Here is a 25,794-nt window from a genome sequence, read left to right on the forward strand (position 1 = left end):
GGAGAAGAAGAAGAAGAAGAGGAAGAGGAAGAGGAAGAAGGGGAAGGTGAAGGAGAAGAATAATTTTTCCATTTGATTAGCATCCTGTTTCTGTTCTCTGGGAACCTCAGATGAAGAATTGTTGAAGGTTGAAGATGGAGAATTGTTGGGGGATAAAGATGGGGAGTGGGGGGGGGCTTCAAATCTTTTAAGGAGATATAGGCAGAAATAATTTGAAGAAGCTCTTCACAGGGTTCTAATACAGCTCAAGGTTTAAAATGACCTAGAGTTGCTGGGTCTTAGTATTTCAGGGATCTTTAAGCTCAGTCAACAACTGGCCTTTTATAGGTTAGAACGTTCTCCATTTGACCCCATGATCTGTGCTTGAATATATATGAAGGGTGGCTTCAGTGGATATTATATTCTGGACCATTTCATATTTATAAAGTAGTTTTTAATCACGAGCGCTAATTAGTAATTATTTTTCGTGTGTGTGTGTGTGTGTGTGTGTATGTTGGGGAGTGCCATAAATCAATGTCCCCTTTTAACAACACCATGATTTTGGGGGGGAGAGGTGGAAAGTCTACCTTCCATTGGAGCAGGTTAGGTTGGATACATTTGGATGTCATGTCAGTCAAAGGGTGCTAGACTCCTCATGTCTTTTTCCTGGGACAGTTAAGGGGCAGCATGTGACCCAGCATGTCTAATAAAAACCATGCCTCTGAGGCCTGAACAGAGAGACACAAGAGACTAAGGAAATGATTGGAAGTCTTTTATTAGAAGGGCGGTGCCATGGAAGATGGCCAAGAAGCTCCTCATACCAAGGTCATCTGGAGCCAACTCTTTCTTGTCTGTCCCAGCTCTGGTTTTTCAACCTTTTCAGCATTTGATGAGCTCTTCTATCCAGGGATTTCTGTTGCTCATGATCAAAGCCTGCTCATTGACAGTATTGACTTTATCTGGCTCCTCTCACACCGCTAACCCTATTTCTGCTCAGTGGCTCAGTGATACTACTTAAAGTGCATCAAATGCTCCTCTCATTGTGACCACTGGAAATTTAAAGACATTTAGCATGTTCCTTTAAATAGTTCTCTTGTTACTTTTTCTTTCTTCCTTTCTTTTTCTTTCTTTCCTTCTTTCTTTCTTTCTTTGCCACTAGGATTATCACTCATAGCAGTCATTTTTTTTCTTTCTATTGTATTTGGTAGGACACAGAGAAATTGGGAAGGGAAGAGAATATATATACATATATGGATAAAGAAAGAGACTCCTGTAGACCTGCTTCACTGTTTGTGAAATGTCTCCACACCCCTCCCACTCTACTGTAGGTGGATAGCAGGGGCTCAGATCCAGGTCGTTGTGCATGGTAACATGTGCACTGAACCTGGTGTAACACTGTTCTGTCACCAAGACTGCTCTTCCTTCCTTTTTTTATTATGTAATTTTATTATATTTATTTATTTATTTATTGAATAGAGATAACCAGGAATTGAGAGGTAAAGGGAGAGAGACAGAGAGACATCTGCAGGACTGCTTCACTGTTTGTGAAGCTTTCTCCCTGCAGGTGGGTACGGGGGGGCTTGAAACCTGGTCCCTGTGCATTGTAACATGTGCATTCAACCAAGTGTACCACCACCCGGCCTCCCTTCCTTCCTTCCTTCCTTCCTTCCTTCCTTCCTTCCTCCCTCCCTCCCTCCCTCCCTTCCTTCCTTCCTTCCTTCCTTCCTTCCTTTCTTCCTCCCTCTCTCCTTCCCTTCCTCCTTCCCTTCCTTCCTTCCTCCCTTCCGCCCTTCCTTCCTTCCTCCCTTCCTTCCTTCCTTCCGCCCTTCCTTCCTTCCTCCCTTCCTTCCTCCCTTCCTTCCTTCCTCCCTTCCTTCCTCCCTTCCTTCCTTCCTTCCTTCCTTCCTTCCTTCCTTCCTTCCTTCCTTCCTTCCTTCTTTCCTTCCTTCCTTTTTTCCTCCAGGGCTACTGCTGGGGCTTGGTGCCTACACCACAAATCCACTTCTCCTTCTATCCATCTTTTTTCCCATTGTTGTTGTTGCTGCTGTTGTTAGATAGGACAAAGAGAAATGGAGAGAGAAGGGGAAGACAGAGAGGGGGAGAGAAAAATACACACCTGCAGACCTGCTTCACCTTTTGCAAAGTGACTTCCCCTGCAGGTGTGGAGCCGGGGGGCTCGAACTGGGATGCTTGCACCTGTCCTTGCACTTCCCACCATGTGCACTTAAGCTGGTGTGCTACTGCCTGACCCCTGCTTCCTTCCTTTTTAAATATAATATTGGAAGTCAGATGTATGACTGTGCTCTACCTTTGAGCCATCTTTCTGGTCCAATTATTATTATTATTATTTTTAATGTGTGTGTGTAATAGAGAAAAATCATTCATGGAGTTCTCTTTGTTGTACTCACGTTGTTCCTGTGTTTAAACCCAGAACCTCATCCAGGCAAGGCGGGTACTCTACTGCTGAATCTCCTCCCAGGCCCTCGTTTGGATTTTTCTGTTCCAACTGAACATCTCTTTTCCTTGAACACTTCTTCACCTGTTAGGGTTCCTCGAGCCCTCACCTGTTTTGTCCTTTGGCTTAAGGCCCACTTTATAGAGGCCCCTCTTGTAGGACCCCATCCAGGATTAAAATCCTAATCACCATTTGCTACTTTGGCCAGTTCAGATTATGGTCAGATTTTTCCCTTCCCTAATTTAATTACTCTATTTATATAACTACAAACAGGATTTGCATCATATTTTATTAATTTTACGCTGTGCTCGTGACTCAGATTGAGTCACACATAGACATATTAAAGAGCTGGAATTATTAATAATAAAACCCTTGCCTTAGTCAGAAAAAATTCTGAAGTCTAGTATCCCATTCCGTGTGTGTGTGTGTGTGTGTGTGTGTGTGTGTGTGTGTGTGTGTGTGTGTGTGTTTGTAATGGGTTTTGGAAATCTGAAAGTCAGGCACAGCACTTATTCTTGTTACATTTGTGCTGTTTTTGGTCTTTTCCTAGGCTAGCACCATTGATTTTTTAAAAAAATTATTACCTTTATTTACTTATTGGATAAAGACAGCCAGAAATCAAGAGGGGAGGGGGAGATAGAGAGGGAGAGAGACAGAGAGACACCTGCAGCCCTGCTCCACCATTTGCAAAGCTTTCCCCCTGCAGGTGGGGACTGGGGGCTTAAACCCAGGTCCTTGCACACTGTAACATGTGCTCTCAGCCAGGTGCGCCACCACCCAGCCCCACCATTTAATTTTTAAGGTGATACTTTCTGATCTTAACAGTTCCTCATAACACCCCCCAAACACACACACACACACACACACACACACACACACACACCATCACTAATTCACTTGGTAACCATGCAGTTGATACTTCCTTTAAGCCACTGGGGAAAGTGCTACTCAATTCAGAGGCCCCTCCACAGGCCAAGCAGTTCATTAGCATTTCAGCACAGCATGTTGATTGCTGAGAACTCAATCCAGCCACTTGCTATTTTTCTATCTTGTCTATGGAAATGTTGTGCAGTAAGTACTGTAGGATGCTTGACTCCAAGAACCATAAACAGTGCATACGCATGTGGGGGCAGTGCTTTTATTTAGTCATTTATTTATTGCCTCCCGGGTTATCCCTGGGGCTCAGAGACTGCTCTAAGAATCCACTGCAGGTGGGGTGCCTGGAACTCGAACTGGAATCTTTGGTGTAGTCCTTGCACTTCGCACTATGTGCACTAAACCTGGTACGCTGTCGCTTGACCCCCAGAGTTTTAATTTATTTATTTAAAAATTTTTTTAAAAAAGATTTATTTATTTATTCCCTTTGGTTGCCCTTGTTGTTTTATTGTTGTAGTTATTACTGTTGTTATTGATGTCGTCGTTGTTGGATAGGACAGAGAGGGGGAGAGAAAGACAGACACCTGCAGACCTACTTCACTGCCTGTGAAGCAACTCCCCTGAAGGTGGGGAGCCGGGGGCTCGAACTGGATCCTCACTCTGATCCTTGCGCTATGTGCCACGTATGCTTAAGCAGAGTTTTTATTTTTAAAGATTTATTTATTTAGAGAGGTGCTGGGATCCCTGTGTTTACAGCCGCATTATTCACATTAACTGAAGAGCGGAAGCAGCCAAAATGCCCACGGACAGATGATTGGATAAAGAAGTTATGGGACATGTATTCCATGGAATACTACTCAGCAATTAAAAAAGATGGTATTGTGTTCTTTGATACAAAATGAATGGAACTGGAGATGATTATGCTTAGTGAACTAAGCGAAGAGGTGAAAGAAAACTACTGGGTGATTTCACTCATATGTGGATTTCCAGAATTGACACACATGAAAGTGAAAAACAAAAGAAAAAGAAACAAACCAACCAGAAATTAGCAGACTGTAAGACTTTGTTAGAAATATGCTGGAAGGAAGCTTCATGAGTGTTGAAACAGTGCTACGTGTGTCTCACTTTCTCTCTATATATATGTCTCTCCTTTTTTCAGTTTCTCTCTGTCTTATGCAGGTGTGGTGGAGAACACTTAGAGAAAGAATTATGGCATCACTCTGTCATGTCATGGTGGAGACTGAACCTGAGGCTTCACGCACAAGGTCTGCTTTCTAGTCCTAGTTTACCTATCCAACGCAGGGGTCTTGTCATAACTTATTACTTTGAACAGACTTTATCATTTCTTATGCTTTTGACTCTCTAACCACCAGTAGGAGAAGCCATGAATTTTATCAGAAAGTCAGCTTCTAGTAGGTTACCATTTCATTAAAATTTTTTTTTAATACAGAGAGAAATCGTGGTGGGGGGAGAGAAAAAGAGGGAGAGAGAAAGAAAGGCACCTGCAGACCTGCTTTACTACTTGTGAAGCATCCTCCCTGCAAGTGAGGAGCAGGGACTCCAACCCAGGTCCTTGACCAGGTCCTTGTGCTTAGTACTATGCGCATTTCACTTGGCCCCCTTCTCTGTCTGTCTCAGCTTACTAACAAGAGAATTTTATCAAACACCAGAATTCAGACATTTCATCTTAAAGATGCTACTGAAAACCTCCTGTTTTGTCTAGCGTTTATTGGTGAACCTTGAGTGTCCACCCAAAATGTGTGTTAAGGATGTAAGAGGAAAATGTAATGACATGACAGTGCAAGAGGTAATGGTTGCTGAAAGCCAGAGCAATTCTGTATGAACTGGAGGGGAGGTATGCTGGAATGTGAAAATGCAGTATCTAGTTTTTAAAATGTATGAAAGTTTTGCAATATTCAAAAGTGAATTAGAAAAATGTAAGATTGTGGGGCTAGGTGATGGCACACTTGGTTAAGTAGACCCATTATAGTACACAAGGTCCCGGGTTCAAGCCCCTGGTCCCCACTTGTAGGCGGGAAGCTTCATGAGTGGTGGAGTAGGGTTGCAGGTGTCTCTCTCACTCTCTATCTCCCCTTTCTTGTCAACTTCTGGCTGTCTCTAGCCAATAAATAAATAAATAAATAAATAAATAAATAAAAATAAAAAGTTAGAAAAGAGAAGAAAAATGCAAGATTGAGTAATTTAACTTAACAGCATTTTGTCTTTTGTCTTTCATTCTCTCCTTTCCCTTCCCTTCCCTTCCCTTCCCTTCCCTTCCCTTCCCTTCCCTTCCCTTCCCTTCCCTTCCCTTCCCTTCCCTTCCCTTCCCTTCCCTCCCCTCCCCTTCTCTCCCCTCCCATCCCCCCCTGCCCTGCCCAGCCCTGCTCTTCCTATCCTGTCCCTTCTCTTCCCCACTTCCCTTCATCCATTCTTTCCTTCCTTTCTTCTCTGGAGGGTGGGGAGGAGGGAGAGGGTTTGTAGGATCAGGGCAGTAAAAACCCATGCTTCCAATTATAGAAATTATAGAAAGCCTGAGACAGAGCTGATTGATACAAGTCAAAGTTAGTTTTTCGCCTTAACAAACTGTTCATCTAGGGGGGGGGGGTAAATAGCATAATGGTTATGCAAAGAGACTCTCATGCCTTAGGCTCCAAAGTCCCAGGTTCAATCCCTGCACCACCATAAGCCAGAGCTGAGCAGTGCTCTGGTAATAAATAAAATAAAATCTGGATTTTTCTAGTGGGATGGAACTGAAAGCCCAGAAGTAAGCTCCCACACCTATGGACATCTAATCTTTGACAAAAGTGCCCAGACTATTAAATGAGGAAAAGACAGTCTCTTCAACAAACGGTGTTGAAAAAAATGGGTTGAAACTTGCAGAAGAATGAAACTGAACCACTATATTTCACCAAACACAAAAATAAATTCCAGATAGATCAAGGACTTGGATGTTAGACCAGAAACTATCAGATCCTTAGAGGAAAATTTGGCAGAAAACTTTTTTGCCTAAATTTAAAGGCATTTTCAATGATTCAAATCCAATGACAAATAAGACTAAATCAAAAATAAACCAATGGGACTACATCAACTGAAAAGCTTCTGTATAGCAAAAGAAACCAGTACCCAAATAAAGAGAACACTTACAGAATGGGAGAAGAACTTTACATGCCATATATCAGACAAGAGGCTAGTAGCCAAAATGTATAAAGAGCTCACCAAACTCAGCAACAAGAGAAACAAGTGGCCCCATCCAAAAATGGGGAGAGGATTTGAACAGAATATTCACCACAGATGAGATGTAAAAGGCCAACAAATTAAAAAATGCTCTAAGTCATTGATGGTCAGAGAAATGCAAATCAAGACAACAATGAGAAAACCACTTCACCCCTGTGAGAATGTCATACACCAGAAAAGATAGCAGCAACAAATGCTGGAGAGGTTGTGGGGACAAAGGAACCCTCCTGCACTGCTGGTGGGAATGTCAATTGGTCCAACCTCTGTGGAGAGCAGTCTGGAGAACTCTCAGAAGGCTACAAATGGACCTACCCTATGACCCTATAATTCCTCTCCTGGGGATATACCCTAAGGAAGCCAACACACCCATCCAAAAAGATTTGTGTACACCTATGTTCATAGCAGCAAAATTTGTAATAGCCAAAACCTGGAAGCAACCCAGGTGTTCAACAACAGATGAGTGGCTGAGTAAGTTGTGGTCTATACACATAATGGAATACTACTCAACTATTAAAAATGGTGAATTCATATTCTTCATCCCATCTTGGATGGAGCATGAAAGAATCATGTTAAGTGAGATAAGTCAGAAACAGAAGGATGAACATGGGATGATCTCACTCATAGAAGTTGAAAAAACAAGATCAGGAGGGAAAACACTAAGCAGAACTTGGACTGGAGTTGGTGTATCGCCCCAAAGTAAAGGACTCTGGGGTAGGGGGGGTAAGGTTCAGCTTCTGAAACATGGTGGCAGAAGAAGACTTAGTGGGGGTTGAATTGTTACGTGGAAATGTTACGTATGTACAAACTACTATATTTTACTGTCAACTGTAAACCACTAATCCCCCAATAAAGAAGTTATATAAACTGATCATCCAATAAACAATTATGCTGAGGTAGCTCACAGGAAAGCTGGAGTGATCAACTGGGGAAAGCCCTCTTGAAGGGACTTTCATGTGAAAACTAAGAAGGATCAATAAGGTATTTAGCAATATTATCTAGTACTTCCTGGTGTTAAGTCCTATCCTCTGCTGATGATTCAGGGATTAAAAAAACCAGTTCTGACCTTGAGGAGGCATAGTACAATGGAGGAAACTGACAAGTGACCCATGACACTTATGAACCACAAATCCCCCAGAGATAAAAGAGCAGGTTGCAGAGCAATGGGTCACTCTGGGTCAAGGGTCAGCAGCAAGGCTAGTGTGTTCCTTTTTGGACTGGCTTCCTTGACTTACCGTAGAGTTTCATCTTGGAGAAACCAATTAGAGACATTGAAAGGGAGGAGGCTAGGTGACCCCAAATACAATTTCTTTGAATTATTATTGTTATTACCACCAGAATGATTGCTGAGGCTCAGTGCCTGCATGATTTCTTTTTCTTTCTCTTTTTCTTTCCTCCTCTTCCTCCTCCTCTACAGAAATGAAAGACAGTATGAAAGAGAGAGAGAGAGAGGAAGGGAGAGACAGAAAGAATAAGAGACACGTTCAGCACCGCTCCACTGCTTGTGAAACTTCCCTCCTGCAGGGGTTTGAACCCAGATCCTTGGACATGGTAGTACGTTCATTCTGCTGAAATAACCATCCTCTGACTGTAAGATTTATTTATGTCATTTTATAAGAGAGAGAGAGAGAGAGAGAGAGATCACAGGTCTCTCTGGCAGATGGCGGTACTGGAGTTAAACTTGGTCTCAGGCAAGGAGGTCATGTGCTGGTGATGGAAGCCAGACCCTCAGACTTGCAAGTCTGATGCTCTGCTTCCTGGCGTCCACAGTTATAATCTGCTGGAAGAGCTCTGCTATGCTATCCACTGCGTAGTCATTTAGCATTTGTTACTCCATTGATTGTTTTCTCTTATATTTGTTCTCACCCAAAAGTTCTTCCTGCCACCTCCAATTCTGTGAGGTTAGTGGGTCTTCACAGAGGATATGTTTTTCCCCATAGGTGGGGCCCACTGGAAAGTCACTCATTGGGGACCGGAAGTGGCCTCACCCTGCTTGGATTCCAGCATGGTTTCCTTCAGCACAAGTCACTGCACCTCCCCCAAGGGGCAAATGGGTAAGACTGGCTGGCTCTGTTCTACAATGCTGTCTTCCAACCTCTGCGTCCCCATCTATACAATGGAACTCTATCCAATAACACCAGAGGACTTTATCAGAGGTGATGTAACAGTGCTTTGTACATAGAGAGAGCTAACTAAAATTATGTTTTGCTTAAAAATATATTAATTAATTAATTAATTTAGAGATAGTGGAGAGACTCTACAGCACTGTCCACCATCTATGGAGCTCCCCTGGTGCCATCTATGGGTACTACCAAGGCCTCATGAATTCTAAGATGTGTGTGTGTGTGTATGTCTGCTCTCAGTCCCAGGATAAGATTAATTAATTTTTTTTAAATTTCCAATACTGTAGTACTCTCTCAGAATTTCCATTGTTTGAACAAGAAATGTCACTCCTCTGCCCCCATCCCAACCCCAACTAATAGTCAGAAATGCAGTCCAATGGCCTTGTGATACTTGTGAGGTTATACCTGCACCTCAGGTTATAATACCAAGCTTCCTCTCAGAGTCAGCTTTGCCTCCTACCTTCTTCCCTTCAGTTCTTTCCTGATATGAGTGGGCACCTCTATAGCCATTCTCCTCTTTCCAACATGCTTCTTGTTCCCAGTCCTGAGTAGTTCACAGGGGTACTTGGGGGGGGGGTTCTTCCCCACATTTCCACTTCTAGTTCCCCTGGACAGTCAGTGAGTTTGCTGCAACATGCTTTCTTCCCAGAGCTTGTGGATGAGCTCACCGTCCTTTGCCCATAACCCTTCTATATGGTAAACCCTTGCCCAGAAAACCAAACTCAGCTCTTTGACATCATGTAAAAGTCAGCTGTTGACTCCTTATTTCTTCTTTTCTTTTCCAAAGTTGTGAAACCTCAGCTGGAAAGAGCCATGTAAACACTTCAGTTTGAGATGTTTGCATTTCCTGTCGATGACTAGAGAGAGATGCATCTTTACTTCCTTCCAACTCCCCGGGAAAGAAAGTTATACTCACTGAAGAAAAATAATTTGATTGGTTTCCTTTTTCTGTCATTGCCAGGGTTTCACTCCTTTTGGGTTAATTTTTTTTTTTTCAGATAGAAAGAAATAGAAAGGCTGGGGAGATAGCATAGTGGCTCTGCAAAAGACTTTCATGCCTGAGGCTCTGAGGTCCCAGGTTCAATCCTCAGTACTACCATAAACCAGAGCTGAGCAGTGCTCTGGTTGGTCACTTATTCACTCAGTCACCCACTCTTTCATTCTCTCATCTTTCTCTCTGTGCCTCTCACTTTACAATAAATAAATAAATAAAAATTTTAGTGGGGGTAGACGGCATAATGGTTATGCAAAGAGACTCTCATGCCTGAGGCTCCAAAGTCCCAGGTTCAGTCCCTGCACCACCATAAGCCAGAGCAGATCAGTGCTTTGTTTGAACAGAAGCTAGAGCTTAACTTGATTTTTTTTTTCTTTCAAGAGAAAATAAACTCAGTTTAGCAAGACAGCTCATCTGGGTGATGCATAGCTTTGTCATGTCTATCAGTCAGGTTCAAGTCCAGCCCCCACAACACTGAAGAAAACGTCTGTGGTACAGTGTCTAGTCTGCTCTCCCACTGTTTCTTTCTGAAAAAGTTGGTCTGAGTGGCGAGACCTGATGGTGACAAAGAAGGAGGAGGATGGTGGGAGGACGGAGGGGACAGATTGTTTATGAAATGTGTGTGACTATGTGCTTTTTAGGGGTTCAGATGATCAGTATCATATAGACAATACATTGAAAAACCTATTAAACTTATTTTGAGCATAACTTCCAAATAAAATTTAAAATTTAACTTGTAGGGAAATGAAGAGAAAGAAACCACAGAAAGTTGTTGGACAAACTGTAACTCCGTATGTATATGGTATTTACAGAATGCAATTGATTGCATAAGTATATAACCACAGAAGCATGCCTGTTTTCTTACTCTCTCTTTTTTTTTTCCATTCAATTTTTTTCCATGGAACAAAAAAAAAAAATCAAGTCTTTGGTATTAAAGTGGTGACTGGTCAAGCTCACAAAGCATTCAGTAGTCAGCTAATCATTGGTTCCATTGCCCTTTTGCACATTATGTAATAAAAGGGATCATTGTCTGCATTTCAATCCCCATCCTCCCTCCACCCGGGAACATTCTCCAAATCCTGATGTGAAAGTTCAGGACAAGAACTAAACTGTAAAGCCAAGACTCCATGTTGAATATGGTAGCCTAGAACTGAACAGAAGTGTCCTGAAGGTAGAGAGTTCGTTTCTTTTATTTCCTGCAGGAAGTGGTCCTTCTGTGAATTCAGAGTTGGAAGTTCACATTCCTGGTTTCTATTATGTGGCTCTCCTCTGTCTTGCAGCCAAGCCATAGGATGTCAAACCACAAACAGCTCCAAGGAACAAAGTGGTGTGCATACAACCCCCTTAAGGTCCCCTAAGAACATCCATCTGACCACAGAAGAACATCTAATATAATTTCCTAGTCTTCCTTCTGGGTGCCAGTGTATCCAAGGTGGGTCAAATTCCCAAAATGAAAATAGCCCTTCTGGTTCATTACAGCTTGTCCTTTTGGCTTTACCGAGCTATTCTTTCTTTCTTTCTTTAAATTTGTTATTATTATTTATTTTCCCTTTTGTTGCCCTTATTGTTTTTGTTATTGTAGTTATTGTTGTGGTTGATGTGGTCGTTGTTGGATAGGACAGAGAGAAATGGAGAGAGGAGGGGAAGACAGAGAGGGGAGAGAAAGATAGACACCTGCAGACTTGATTCACCGCCTGTGAAGCGACACCCCTGCAGGTGGGGAGCTGGGGGCTCGAACTGCGATCCTTATGCTGGTCCTTGTGCTTTGTGCTATGTGTGCTTAACCCTCTGAGCTACTGCCCGACTCCCGCTGAGCCATTATTTCTCTGAAGCCTGCTTGTTGGTAGACTGGGGAGAGGACCCAGCAGAGTCCATTGGAAGAGCTCCCTGTGCTGTATGGATTGCGGCTGTCTAGAAAAGTCGATTAGCTTATCACTCAGGAAATGGAAGTCAGTCATCACATGGATCAGTGAGCTTTGCTCTGACCCCTAGCTAGAGAACTTGATAGATTTATTTTTAAACTCTGTTTCTTGCTGCAGGCACCTGACCCAGAAAACATCCATATTCTGTTATTGATATAAGCGGGATTCTGAGCTCTATCTATGCTGTTCGTTTCTCTGGAAGAACAATTAAAGCCTCCCTGACAATTTCGGGAGTAAACAACCGAAAGAATCCCATTGCCAAAAGGATTCATAAATTTCTGTCTTGATAGTGTGTGGGATGGGCTCAACATAGTCCAGACATAAGGAGACGAGTGAGCGACTGCTCACTGTCGTGCAGAAGTCCAAGACGCACCTACAGATGCCTGTCAGCAGTCTATTGCAGGAAGTACACCCCAGCAATAAGATACTGTAGTCAGGGTTTGAGAGGAGGCTCACATTGTCATGCACAAGGGCCTGGGTTCAAGCCCCTAGTCTTCACCTTCAGGGGTAGAAGCTTCACAAGCAGGAAACAGTGCTGTAGACATCACTCTCTCTTGATCTATATCTCCTCCTCCCATCTCAATTTCTCTCTGTCTTTATCCTAAATAAATAAATATATTTTAAAAGATAGTACAATCAATACCCCTAAGCCTCTTGTTTTGCTTAACGTCTGAAGTGTTTAATTTTTATCACTACCAGGGTTATCACTGCACTATGAATCCACTGCTCCTGTGGCCTTTTTTATTTATATATATTTTTTTATTTGATAGGATAAAGTGAAACTGAGAATAGAAGGGGCAATAGAGATGGATGGATGGATAGATGATAGATAGATAGATAGATGATAAATAGGTAGGGAGAGAGACACCTTCAGACCTGCTTCACCAGTCTTGAAGCTTTCACCTGCAGGTGGAGAGGGGGCCTTGAACCTGGATCCCTGCTCATGGTGATATGTGTGCTCAGCTAGGTTTGTTGGGTTCCTAGTCTGCTTGATTTTATCAGTTTCATCTAGAGAGAGTGGGGGGAAGTTGGGGGTGTCATTACATAAATTCAAACATGAGTTTCCTGACATTCAGTTGAACCCAGGGCCAAATCTTCCCGTGATTCTAACTTCTCACCCACTTCTGGGAGAGATGTTCAGACCTATTTCCAGAACTTGAAACCAACCCAGGTCTAGAGCAATTAGCACTGGGAAAGGTGAAAACTCCAGGCCAAATAATAGACATGACCACTGACGCAACAAATAAATGAGCCAAGTGTCATTCTGCTTATGTGCTAGAAAGCACATCTGACACTAAAGGCTGAAAATGTCATCTATCGGGGCTCTTGGGGGTCAAAGGTGACCTTTCAGGCTCTCGGAAGGTGCCAGTGAATCACTGAGGAGAAGAGCTCGCAAGGCTTTAGACCCGACTCCCAGAACCAGGAGTATAGGAGGCGGCAAGTCCCATTGTCCACAGCACCCACTCGGCCCCCAAGTCCCTGCTCCTCTGGACAGCTAATAGTTGCCAGGCTTCTGAGAGTTCTGTGCCCTGCTGACTCTGTGCAGGCTCCAGTTTCCCCCGTGGAATGAAGCCCATGCAGCACTGATGTGACCCTGGGCATCCCCGGCAACCAAACAACACTTCTGTGTGCCCACAGAAGGGGGGCATGGGGCTCAGGAAGAAAACTAACTTTGCCCAGAGTGGTGGCAAAGACTACTCATTGATACACAGGGGCGCACAGGGTCTCTCAAGTATACATTTTCTTTTTATTTAAAATTTTAATTTATTTATTTATTGCCACCAGGGTTATTGCTGGGGCAAAGTGTCTGCACTTCGAATCCACCATTCCTGGTGGCCATTTTTTTTCTTTTTTTGTTTTATCTGATAGTATAGAGAGAAATTGAGAGGGAAGAGAGAGGTAGACAGGAGGGAGAGAGAGTCAGACACCAGCAGCATTTGCTTCACTACTTGTGAAACGTCATCCCCCACTGCAGGTGGGGACCAGGGGCTTAAACCCAAGTCCTTAAGAATGGTCATGTGTGTGCCCAAGTGAGTGTGCCACTACCTGGTTCCCAAGCAGAGATTTTATTTGGGAGCAAGAGTAAGTTGCCAGTTTAGGGTTTGACTTTATACTGTTGACAGTTTTATCCGGGTTCTTGTGTTTGATTCCTGGCACTACAGATATATATTTTTTCTTCCATCTAGGTTTTGGCCTCTCCCTTGTTTTGTTTCTTTTATCTGTCTTTCCCTGCCCCTTGTGCCTTGTCCTCCGCTGGGTGCCTGCATTTTAGATCTGGGACAGTTGACAGGCTTCCTTTCTGGGTGGGTAACAGTTCAGAACACTCAGGTTCATTTCATCATTTTGAGAGTTTCCTGTGTGCTGACCTTTACCTCTAGTTTACTTTCAGTCTCTGTTGTTAGGTGATATTTTTTCTAATTATTCCTCATCCCTTTTATTTCAACGTCCCATGCAAGAGAAGTTTAATTCTGGCATGTGTGTGTGTGTGTGTGTGTGTGTGTGTGTGGTGGGAGGTGAGGGTTAGAGAGCACAGTGGGAGAATACTTTTCTTCTCCCAGGAGAGTCTTATAGCCATGTGCGTGCATGCGCGCGCGCACACACACACACACACACACACACACACACACACACACACACACACACGCTCACACACATAGGCATGTCTGCATGAATACTTTTTACACACACATACACACACACACACACACACACTCACGTTTGCAAACATGAACACCATTCTTGCTTAACTAATTGGTTTAGGCTGTTCTGGAGGTTTCTGTGCTTCTCAGGGGCCAGGGTGATTGAATTGGCACGTTGGGACTCTTAAACTGAACACATTTGAAAGAGTGATTTACAGGGAGCTTTGACAAAGGCTCTTTTAATTATTCCCCCCACCCCCACCCCCCGGTTTCACTGGTGCACACTGTGGTGGCCTGTCTCAGGCCAGTCCCCAGAGCGCGAGGGGGCCAAGCCATTAGTTGTTCTTGCTTACTCTGCAAATACATCAGGCTTATCACGGAGAACTCTGTCTCTAGCTGGTTTAAAATGTTGGTGGTGCCAGTGGGTAGCAGCTGCTACAGGTTGGTGAGCCAGGAGACTTTAGGGACATTTTTATGGCACAAGGAGCTCCTTCTACACAGCATCTTTTCATTGCTCCATCCACTGGTAGAAGGTTCTGGAAAGTGACCTCCCAGAATCTCCAGATACCACACTCTTCTGGCCAGTCAGCTTTCTGGCAAGTTTAGCACAGGGGACCCAAACAGTCATACTGCAGATAATGAATAATTCATACATTTGCAATTCAAAGTAGTCACAGTGATGCATACATAATTCAAGTGACAAGTTGTTATTGTAAACGCAGGGGAAATGGATTAATTTCAGAGATTAAAAATTTTTTTTAAAGGAATTATTATTTTCCTTTGGTCTGTAGGTTGGAGCAGCCTCTGTTTTTGCAGCTGTTCTATCTCAGTTGGTGCTGGGTTGAATGGGTTTGCCACAGTGTTGAAAAGATGGGGCAGTGCTTACGGCTGGAATACTTCATATAAGCCAGATACTAAGCAACTTTTTTCATCCCGAGAAGGGAGAGCAGTAGAGACAAGATATTCTACTCATGTTCTCTTTATGGCTGTATTTCCTTCCTGTTCCAACTATAAAGTGGACTGAGTTCTCTCTTTCTTTCATTCTTTCTTTCCTTCTTCCTTTTCCTCTTCCTTACATGAAGAGTTTCAATGATAACACAAAAAAGATAGAAAATAGTATAATGAGCTACAAAGGGCCCATCACCCAGGGGTCACAAACAGGAAGATGTTTCCTCTTGTCCCATTGATTACTTCCCCTTTGTTTCTTTTTTATTTTGATAGGACAGAGAGAAATTGAGAAGGAAGAAAGAGAGAGAGATACTGGCAACACTGTTCCACCACCCATGAAGCTTCCTCCACCCCCACCCCCTGCAGCTGGGGACCAGGGGCTTGAACAAGGATCCTTATAGATGGAAGCATATGCTCTCAACTTGGTATGTCATTGCCCAACCCACCCATTATTATTATTTTTATTTTTAAATATTTATTTATTCCCTTTTGTTGCCCTTGTTGTTTTATTGTTGTAGATGTTGTTGTTGGATAGGACAGAGAGAGATGGAGAGAGGAGGGGAAGAAAGAGAGGGGGAGAGAAAGATAGACACCTGCAGACCTGCTTCACAGCTTGTGAAGCGACTCTCCTGCAGGTGGGGAGCTGGGGGCTCGAACTGGGATCCTTATGCCGGTCCTTGTGCTTTGTGCCACGTGCACTTAACCTGCTGCACTACCGCCTGATTCCTTATTATTATTATTATTATTTTTAAAGCTAATTCCACTTAAAAAAATCACTTCAGGGGCCAGGTTGTGGCTGATCCTTTAGAGCACACATGTTTCCATGCTGGAGGACTAGGGCACTAATTCCCAGTTCCCATGCGTGGTGGAGCAATGTTGCAGGTATCTCCCTTCTTTCTCTCTCTATCTCAATTTCTCATCCTCTACTAAAAAGAATGAAAAAAGGAAACAGTGGATGCTGGGAATGGTGGAGACACCGAGTCCCAGTGATAATCCTGGGAGCCAAAAGCAAAAAAGCAAAACAAAACAAAACAAAAACCCAGACAAACAATTCCCCTCCCCCCAGACTTATCTTGTCTGCTTCATCCAGAACCTTGAATATGTTAAAAGATCTTCTGAACCTTTTAGGAAAGACAGTCCCAGAGAACAGAGCCAAGGTCTAGAAAAGATTTTCCTGGTGACATGTGCTTCAAGACTGTCACTGTTCCATGGAAGTGGAGGGCAAGTCGAAACCTGGTGACACCCTCAGCCACAACACAGAGGAAACCAATCCCTTGAAGGAATGTCTTTCGGTGCGGGGCAGGGCCTGGCATCATGGGAATCTGCCTTGTCTGCTGTTGGCGGTAACTTGACTCTCTTTCTTTCTGAGCCCATATCAAGTTTTTTTTACATCTCTCATACTTGCCTATGGCTGGGACATCAAGGAACCAGAGTTCTCACACGTCGGCTCCGCTCATTTTTCATATCTTCAATGCAAAGCAGATTTTACAAGCTGTGGTGAAGACGATCAAAGTTGACTGGAGAGGGGAAAAAAATGTCATTTAACAGAAAATGACCCTGGACATAAATACTTAGTCATGCACTAAGGAAAGGTTGAAGACGTTGTTTACCATTTCTCTTTTCTGCAATTCAGATCACATGAGGGAGGAAAAAAAACCTTCTCAAATCCCAATATTAAAAGTTCTTTATAAAAGACTGGCTTTACTTTGGGTTGTATATATACATATATGTGTGTATGTAAATGTGCATATGTATATATTCTTGATAAAACTATCTATGTATCTTTTCTTTGAGGAGAGAGAAGGGAACGCTAGATAATTTTTTGCTGCATCTAAAATTGTCCAGATGGATTTTGAAAGAAATCTATTTGAGGGAAAAAAAGAAGTCTTTGAAAAAAATGAATAACCAGTTCTTTACTGGTTGATTTCATTTACTCATTCACCAAATCATTCTGTATGTTAAATATTGTTAGTATGTGCAAAATTTTCTTTCTCTCTCTCTCTCTTTTCTTTTTAATCAGAGTCCTGTTCAGCTCTGGCTTATGGTGGTGTGGAGGACTGAACCTGGGACTTCAGAGACTCAGGTATGAAAATAGTTTGCATAATTACTTTTCTATATCCCCCCTGCTAAAAATGTTGTTAAATTTTATAATTTATAAAATGGGATGCATTGGATCGACCTTCTCGTGGTGCATCCCGTGAGTACCCATTCATTGGGGAAACTGACGATCCTTCCTAGCCGACTGAATCCACATGGATCCCAGTCACTTTCAAAGCCAGCAACAAGCAGCTCCTGACAGCTTTCAACCTGACCTGTTGACTGGCTACGGAAGAAGGGCAAACGCTAGAAGAAGAATTTATAAAATTGGGTTTGGTTTCAGTTATCCTTATTTAGCTGGGCTTTTGTTCTTCTAAAGTGTGGCTTTATGTAGACCTCTACTGTAATTGACTATACTGGGATAAAAGCACTCCAATATTAGGAAAAAAAATGCTTTGTACATATTTCTATACTTTCCTGTCTCATCAAAAAAAGGAAAAAATATACAATGTATGTAAAAGACATGTTTGTGGTGGGAGCTGAAAGGCTAACGATCCCCTTGTCTCCATCTGTCCCAATGCTTTCTCCTTTGTTTTCTAGGAGTCTAATTAAGATAACATTTAAGTTTTGACCTGAGAGAGACAGCAAATCAATATTATTGTATCTTTGCAAAATGGCAAATGACTCCAGGGCTGTGTGAATATGACAGAAAGGAGGTCTGGACTTGGAGGATGACCCGCAGTCACAGGACTGTACAGGATTATGGAATTGGATCTGGGCTCACACACACAGGGCGCACTCACACCCCAGGATCACTGGAACCATACTCTGTGGAGTTACTGGGGAATAATGGAAGAGGACTGGGCTACAGGTTTCCTTCACACTCTTTTTTTGGAGTCACTCTCAGCCCACACCTGAGATCCTGTAAGTGTTTTCTATGGCCCTAAAACAAAAGGCAGATCTATCTGGCTGCAAAGCCAGACAGATCACCACACTCTAAGCAAATAGCCTCAGAGAGTTAGAACTTGGGAGTCTCTTGTATCTACACCTGATTTAATTAGAATCCTGTACTCTTTCTTCCCTGATGATAAATCTGTTATGTTTTTGTCAACTTCTCTTTTTTAAAAAACATTTTTTATTGTGTATATTTTAGAGAAAGAGAGTACCAATCCACATTTGTGATATTCATTTGTTTTGTTTTGTTTTCTCCCTCTTGCTTTGAATATAGTTCCTGGGTCAAACTAGAACTTCACCCACTCAAGGCATGTTCTGTATTGCTGAACCAATTTTCAGGTCAATTCTAGCAAGTACTTTTGATTTTTGTTAGCTTGATCCTGATTCCTTTCCTTTTTTCTTTCTTTCTTCCTTCCTTCCTCCCTTTCTTTCTTTCTTTCTTTCTTTCTTTCTTTCTTTCTTTCTTTCTTTCTTTGTTTTTGTCTTTGGAACTTCTGAGAGGAGAGGAGAGGCTTAACAGAATAGAGGCCTTTCAGTGACCACCCTGGGCCTAGTGCCAGTTTATTCTCCTGGAACTGCTAATGCTTTGATCTGGGGCTCTTAACTGTTCATATTCACCTTCTCATATTCTGCTTGTTTCTAGAATACTTGGAATGCCGTGCTCTATTTTCTCCCAATTCTTAAGCAATAGGATGACCTAACAGCACAATATACTTTTTCATTGACACCTCCAGAAGGGAGAAAGCCCCACTGTTTTTGCTGACTGCCTAGTAACTTTAATTGTAAATGAAGTTTACCTGGGAAACGGGTAAGATCTTTTGAATTTAAAAACAGTTGGTAGAGTATAGGGCTTGTCTTCCTGAGGCCCTAGGTTTGATCCCCAGTACTTTCTGTGCCTGAGTAGTGTTCTGGTCTGTCTATCACCATTATCATCACCATCATCATCATCATCATCACCATCACCATCACCATCACCATCAACATCACCATCACCATCACCATCACCATCACCATCACCATCACCATCACCATCACCATCATCACCATCATTGTCACCACAACAAGAATAATGATGTTCTTTGCCATCCATTATGGACAAATGAAATTCTCATAACTATTCTTTTAGAAAAAAAAAATTTGTTTTCGTGAGCCGGGCAGTAGCATAGTGGGTTAAGTGCAGATGGAACAAAGTGTAAGGACTGGCAGAAGGATCCCAGTTCAAGCCCCTGGCTCCCCACCTGCAGGGGAGTCACTTCACAGGCAGAGAAGCAGGTCTGTAGGTGTCTATCTTTCTCTCCCCCTTTCTGTTTTCCCCCTCCTCTCTCTATTTCTCTCTGTCCTATCCAACAACAATGACATCAATAACAACAACAACAACAACTACAACAATAAAAAAGGGCTACAAAAGGGAATAAATTAATTTAAAAATTATTTGTTTTTATTTTAATGAGATTGAAGTTTCCTTTTATTTTTTTTCCATAACCATTCTGTTATCTCCCCACCCACCACTATTCTAACATGATTGACCTATAAGAAGCCACAAAGACACTCTCTTCCACTTGCCCTCCTATGGTCTTACTCTAAACTGTGCCAATTGCAGGAAGATGGGTACCTGGCATCTTTGCCTGTTATCACATGGGTCATATGAAAACACTTAGAACTACACTTGGAATCTAACAAATGCAGGAGAGTTCTCTTAGACATGGGGCCCTATTTTTTTTTCCATAAAAAATACATCTTTTTCTCCATCTGATTTTTTTCTTTTGACATTCAGACTGGATTTAGTTATCATAGAATTTGAAGACACAGATGGGTTCTATGGATCTAGGAGCAAGTTCTTGGACTGTTCCTTTGGATTTGTTAAAAGATCTGTGCCCCTATTGTCCAGTTTTAACAAATAATCACAAATTCTCCATGTCTATTGTCTAGCATAGAAACTCATGAAAGCAGAGACTGTGCTTGTGTTATTGTTATTCCACTTAACCGTAATGTGCATAGCAGCATATATAACAATTAATATTATATATTAAGGTAAAAAAACACCAGCTTAAAATTCATTCATTGGAATGATGAGCGATTGATCAAAGCACAAATTCCAGAAAGAGACCAATTAACCCCGACATCCTGTGTCTACATAGGCCTGAAAAATCATCAGTGAACATAGGTACTTCATTAGTTGCACTAAGTTCCAAGAAACAAAATGTGCAGAGGAGAAAATACTTTAATTCTTTTGTCAGGTTTCTTTCCTTTCTAAGAGCCTGCTTAACTCCCACATAAAAGTATGTAGGACAGCATTAATCTATGTATCAACCTGTCTGCAATTTCAAAAGGCCAAACAGAGCGCTCTCTCAGCAGACTCCTTCCTTCCTACTGCTCCTTTGTTCTCTGAGACATGTGTGCTCTCCCCTAACCTCTTGCGGCACTGCGGGCTGGCTTGCTGCCCAGGACGGGCACCAGACTCTAGCTGGGTGAATGCTTCCTTCTTGTAATCTGAGTGAGAACCACAGTAAGTGGTGCCGCAAGTCACACTAGCCCAAGGATTACCGGGAGCAGAAAGAAAACAGAATCCATCATTGCAGAGGTCAGCTGGGGAACCAGAGACTTGCCTGTCAGTGTTTGACAGCCCAGATATGAAGATTTACGGGAAAAGTCCATGCAATTTGACTTGATCCGGAAAAGAGTTTTATTGAAGTTTCGGAGGGCATAAATCATTATTCTCCCCCCTGCCCCACCTCCCTACAAATAGAGTATCTCTTCCAGAAAGGGAAGCATTGGTTGTCTCCCAAAATGATTGGGTCACCATATTGTAAGATAATACTTAAATGCAATTAGCTCCTTGTACTAGCCAAAGTGCGTGCCAGAAATACATGATTACATCTCATTCATTATCACCTTTCCCAGCTCATGGGCCGCTATAAACATCATTTTCTTCCAAGGTCAGCTGGAGTTACTGCACAGAAAACTGTCTAGGTATATTTAACTTTAGGGATGGCTCCAACATGCCACTTCAAATGATGATCGTATTGTTTTCCCTGCTTTCCATTTCTGAAAAGGCAAGACTTTGGCCAGTGGGTACTCGACATATCTGGCTGCAAATAGGCTACCAGGAGCCAGGCGATGTGGTGCCTAATTTCAGCATTCACTTAAGTAAAATTATTTATGACAGTCTTGACAGGATTCTCCCCCCTTTCCTTAAAAGGGAAGATGTTGTATTCTCAGCTAGTTGGGAGGGTGTTTCCACTCAAACCTCAGCTACTGACGCATTCAAAATAAGGCATTGATGGCTTAAATTGAGTATGGTATCTAAAACTAATTGAGGCTTCAGTAAACCGAGCTGTCAAATAATAACACAGCTTGATATTGTTTCCTTATCTTCTCCACTGAAACATCAGAATAAGTCTCTGAAGTGACAGGGACAACTACTCTGTGTTAGACACTTAGTCCCCTGAGTCACAGAAAAAAAAAGATAACAGAAATGTGAGCTGAGAGAATTGTCATTTCTAACCACCCAGGACTGCACTGCAAGTGGAAAGTATTCTTCTATAGATTAGGATGATGGCAGAGAATCTGGCCCAAGCTTTTCAAAACAGCAAACCAATAAATATCAAGAAACACAGGGTTCAGTTTGAAAACTAAAGGACCTCTGGAACCATCGTGAGTCACAGCAGGATAAGTCTTAGAGACTAGTTCTTTTCATTTCTCTTTAGATGCACAGCTTCTGTAAACTAAAACACAGGAAACTGGCACACAGTTCATCAGTGCATCTGAAGTGCTGTTCTCGATGGTAGGTAAGAAAATTCTGAGAACCAGTTTCAACAGCAAGAAACACAAAGGCTCTGTGGTCTGTATTAAGACAGACATGATGAGGAGAAAGGCAAAGCTTGGGTGATATCACTCATGGATGATTTAAGAAACAAAGCAATAGAAAAAATAGAATGAAACATTATTAAACCTGTGGTCTATATTAACAGGTGTGAGTTACTAAGGGGGAAGGAGGAGGTGGGTTAAAGGAGTTGAGAGGTTGGTACCCTATGATGGAGGGGGAAGAGACTTTGGTGGTGAATGAGGTGTAGTGATCCATATTTGGAGGAAGGTGCAAGATTGTACCCCTGAAAAACTCAGTCTTATAAAATGGCATATGCTAAAAAACAAACAAAATAAGACAAACAATACCTCCCCAAATAAAACAGAATTGATCCCTCCTTAATTATTTACCTAGGTGTTTTGTGATAAAAACATTCCTTTTGATATTAGAAAGATTGTTGTTTGAATTTTTATGGTTGATGCTGTTCAGCAAAAAAGGATTTTTAAAAAAATTTTCTTCTGTATTTATTATTGGACAGAACAGAGAAATTGAGAGAGGAGTGGTAGAGAGGGAGAGAGAAAGACAGACAGCTACACAGCCTGCTTCACCACTTGTGAAGCTTTCCCCCTGCAGGTGGGGACTGGAAGCCTTGAACCTGTGTCCTTGTGCATTGTAATGTGAACACTTAACCAGGTGCACCACCCACCACCTGGCCCCCAAAAGAATTTTTTTTCTTACTGATCCTGGTTCAGAACATGAAACTGATGCAGAAGGTAATGAGTAGAAGGAAGGTAGTGATTACAGAAAGACAGATTTATAATACTCTCAATATTCTTATTAATTTTCCTTAAATGAGTTATTAACAGATGTGATATGGATTACATAAGAAAAATGATTCCAACAAAGTAACTTTTTCTAACTGAGTAGAACCTGAAATTCAAAAGAGTTCAAAATTTTTCCAATTTTGATTGTAAAATGGTAAATATCAATTGCTAGAAATTGCATAAAGCAGTTGAGAAATCAGAACAAAAATCAGAACTTAGGCTGGGTTAGCTGTATTGCACCAAAGTAAAGGACTTTGGGGTGGGGATTGGGGGTTGGGGGCTGGGGGGGTAGAGCTTTGAGGTCCTGGTGCATGTTGGTGGAGGAGAATGTAGGCTGGGGTGGGAGTGTTCTGCAGAGAACTGAGAAATTTAACACATGTGTCAACACGTGTGTGTGTGTGTGTGTGTGTGTGTGTGTGTTTAAGAGAGACTCTTTGGGATTCTCTGGATTTTTCTTCTGTGTTTTTCTTGAAATGATGACTGAAGGCATACTGGTTATGGTAAAAATTTCTTGGGACTTCCAGGTGTATTTGAAATACTGTGGGAAACTATCAAAGTAATAAGAAAATTTGGGGAATAGGGATATGAACAAGAGTTTCTTTGCACCAAGGGTAAAAGTCTCAAGTTCCAAGGTGTGAAAACAAAAGGCAAAATAATGATCAGGTAATTTTAAAAGGCCATTAAGAGGTTCTTATACCCCTGTCCATGCGTATCTGCATAAAAAATGGTAATAAAAAAGAAGTTTAAAAAATATTTTTAAGAGAAGCTTTTTAAAAAATTTAACTTAATGTTCTATCTTAAACTTTTAAAATTTGATTTTAAAAATCATTTTCATTGGGGGCATTAATGGGTTGCAGTACCGTAGTTGACACATGGGTCTGTTCACCATCTCCCTGGATAAGTATCTGCAAAACACCCTCTCCCCCAATTCAGGCCCTTTCCCACCATCATACTTCAGGGCCCCAAATTCCTTTTCTCCCAAGTCCCTTCCATTCCCTTTTCCCACATTACTTTGCTTCAGTGCAACATACCAAGTCCAATTAAAGTTTTAAGTTGTGTTTTTCCTTTCTGTCTTTGTTTCTTAAGGTTTTGCCACAAGGGTTATTGCTGCAACTTGGAACCCGCATGACAAATCCACCTTTCTCAGTGGTTATTTTTTCTCTCCTCCCTTCCTTCCTTCCTTCCTTCCTTCCTTCCTTCCTTCCTTCCTTCCTTCTTTCCTTCCTTCCTCACTTCCTTCCTCCCTTCCTCCCTCCCTCCCTCCTTCCATTCTCTCTCTCTCCTTCCTTCTTTCACCTCTCTCCCTCTCTCATAGAGTCAGAGGAAGAAAGATAGATACCTACAGCACTGCTGCACCACTTATGAAACATCTTCCCTGCAGGTGAGGACCAGAGACTTGAACCTAGGCCCCTGTGCATGAGAGTGTGTGCACTCTACAACCTGCACCATCACTGGTCCCCTAAAGGATTTTATTTATTTATTTATTTATCCTTTTGTTGCCCTTGTTGTTTTTTATTCTTGTTGTAATTATTATTGTTGTTGTCACTGATGTACTTGTTGGATAGGACAGAGAGAAATGGAGAGAGGAGGGGAAGACAGAGAGGGGGAGAGAAAGATAGACACCTGCAGACCTGCTTGACCACCCGTGAAGCTACTCCTCTGCAGGTGGCGAGCTAGGGACTGGAACCAGGATCCTTACAAGGTCCTTGCGCTTCGCGCCAAGTGCACTTAACCCTCTGCACTACCGCCTGACTCCCAAAGGATTTTTTTTTAAATCTAAAAATATCTTGTTAGTAAATTATTTGACATTTTTTTTCTTTTATATTGGCTTGGGGTTTACATACTCTTCATGTGGTAAAGATTTGTAAGAAGTTTCTATAGGAAGATAACTCGGTCCCTATGCTAGTATAATTGATCGGAATCTGTTAAATGTGTGACAGTAAGAACTGGGTAATGATCACTACTATTACCAGTAGACATCACAGCAAAGTTACAATTGAAGTTTTTTTTTCCTATGATAACTTTTTAAAAAAATATAAATCTCTCAACAATTTGTTTGGCTTTGTATGTTAACTCTCTTTTCAGCCACTAGGTTCCAGATGCCATCAGGATGCAGACCAGGCTTCCCTGGACTGAAGACCCCACCAATGTGTCCTGGAGCTCAGCTTCCCCAGAGACACACCCTACTAGGGAAAGAGAGAGGCAGACTGGGAGTATGGACCAACCAGTCAACGTCCATGTTCAGCGGGGAAGCAATTACAGAAGCCAGACCTTCCACCTTCTGCAACCCACAACCCTGGGTCCGTGCTCCCAGAGGGATAGAGAATGGGAAAGCTATCAGGGGAGGGGATGGGATATGGAGATTGGGTGGTGGTAATTGTGTGGAGTTATACCCCTCCTACCCTATGGTTTTGTTAATTTATCCTTTCTTAAATAAAAAATAAATAAAAAAAAATAGAAATCATTTCATTGAGGGTGATCATGGTTTTATTGAGGTGATAATGATGAAAAGTTTTTACTAAATCACTGTTGGGGGTACAATGGCTTACAGGAAATTGTTGACATGTGGGTCCAATTTCTCATCTCTCTGTGCTAAGTGTCTGTAAAACACCCTCTCCACAAATTTAGGTCCTTCTCCTGGGTGACACTCAGTGGCTGGCTCCCTCATCTTCCTTAAATGGAACAGCTCAAACAATTATCAGGCATAAAGGGGGACATTACCTTCTTGGTCCTGAGCTGACTGGCACATAGGAAATGTAGAATAGATGTTAATGGGTTAATCTCTCTCTCTCTTACACACACACACACACACACACACACACACACACACACACACACACACACACACACACACACACACCACCACCACCACCACCACCACCACCACCACCACCACCACCACCACCACCACCACCACCACCACCACTAATACAAAATACTTAGGAAAACAAATCAATGTTGGAAATAGGCCTGGCATCTGCAACAAAGTTATTCTATCTGTGCAGCT

At 42.2% G+C, this 25,794-nt stretch overlaps 1 long non-coding RNA gene across 5 annotated transcripts in view; it reads left to right on the forward strand.

Moving 5' to 3' along the window:
- The window catches only part of LOC132542484 (uncharacterized), a 36,907-nt gene extending 11,840 nt beyond the window's left edge, over positions 1 to 25,067 (forward strand). For 2 of the 5 annotated variants that reach the window (XR_009553491.1, XR_009553495.1), the window contains exons 2-3: positions 17,188 to 17,250; positions 24,873 to 25,067. This is a non-coding gene — a long non-coding RNA (uncharacterized LOC132542484). Of the gene's footprint in view, positions 1 to 8,481; positions 8,596 to 10,860; positions 10,986 to 15,463; positions 15,593 to 17,187; positions 17,251 to 24,872 lie in introns of those variants that run through there. The other 3 variants (XR_009553494.1, XR_009553493.1, XR_009553492.1) reach the window with 3 other exon arrangements.
- Positions 25,068 to 25,794: the final 727 nt, after the last annotated feature.

Source organism: Erinaceus europaeus, chromosome 13 (genome assembly GCF_950295315.1).
Source record: "Erinaceus europaeus chromosome 13, mEriEur2.1, whole genome shotgun sequence".
In the NCBI taxonomy this organism is placed as follows: domain Eukaryota; kingdom Metazoa; phylum Chordata; class Mammalia; order Eulipotyphla; family Erinaceidae; genus Erinaceus; species Erinaceus europaeus.